At 41.1% G+C, this 959-nt stretch overlaps 1 non-coding gene across 1 annotated transcript; it reads left to right on the top strand.

Moving 5' to 3' along the window:
- Window positions 1-200: 200 nt before the first annotated feature.
- Window positions 201-342, top strand: LOC142861424 (U4 spliceosomal RNA). The gene has a single exon (XR_012912659.1). It is a non-coding gene; the product is annotated as a U4 spliceosomal RNA (small nuclear RNA).
- Window positions 343-959: the final 617 nt, after the last annotated feature.

Below are 959 nucleotides of genomic sequence, written 5' to 3'. Positions count from 1 at the left end.
CTACATACTTACTAGAATAGCTAAAATAAAAAATAAAAATAAACTGACAACATCACTCTTGTTGCTAATGGGAATGCAAAGTGGTCCAGCCACTCGGTAAGACAGTTTGGCAGTTTCGTAAAAAGTTAAACAAAGACTTGCCGTACAACACAGCAAGCTCAGTCCTAGGTATTGATACAAGTGAATTAAAACCTTACATCAGCTTTGCGCAGTGGGCAATATCGTAGCCAGTGAGGTTTATCCAAGGCGCGATTATTGCTAATTGAAAACTTTTCCCAGTACCCCATCATGATGACTTGAAATATAGTGGACATTGGCAATTTTTGACAATCTCTACAGAGACTGAATTAAAAAAAAAATTACATTCACACTAAAACCTTACACTAATGTTGATTGTAGCTTTATTCATAACAGCCAAAACCTGGAGACAGCCAAAGTGTCCTTCGACAGATGAATGGATAAATAAACTATGGTACATTCATGCAATGGAATGCTAGTCAGCAATAATAAAGACCTGTGTTCATGGATGAATCTTTTTTGTTTGTTTTCAGACAGGGTCTAGCTCCATCACCCAGGCTTGAGTGCAGTGGTACAATCACAGCTCACTGCAACGTCTGACTCCTGGGCTCAAGATATCCTCCTGCCTCAGCCTCCCAAGTAGCTGAGACTACAGATGCTGGCTACCACACCCAGCTAATTTTTTCTATTTTTAGTAGAGACAGGTCTCCCTCTTGCTCAGGACTCAGGCTGGTCTCAAACTCCTGGCCTCAAGTGATCCTCAGTCTCAGCATCCCAGAGTGCTGGGATTACAGGCGTGAGCCACCACGCCCAGCCCAGCCAGATTTTACATTGTCCATATTAATTGGCTGTTTCCCAAGGTATCCCTGAGGTACCTTTTTCTAAGGTCTATCTTACCTGTTGATTTTTCATAGATCTATGAATTATACAATACAATTTAT

This window comes from Microcebus murinus, chromosome 16, assembly GCF_040939455.1.
Source record: "Microcebus murinus isolate Inina chromosome 16, M.murinus_Inina_mat1.0, whole genome shotgun sequence".
NCBI lineage: Eukaryota > Metazoa > Chordata > Mammalia > Primates > Cheirogaleidae > Microcebus > Microcebus murinus.
The sequence above is the reverse complement of the archived record's forward strand: the minus strand, read 5'-3'. Positions and strand labels throughout refer to the sequence as shown.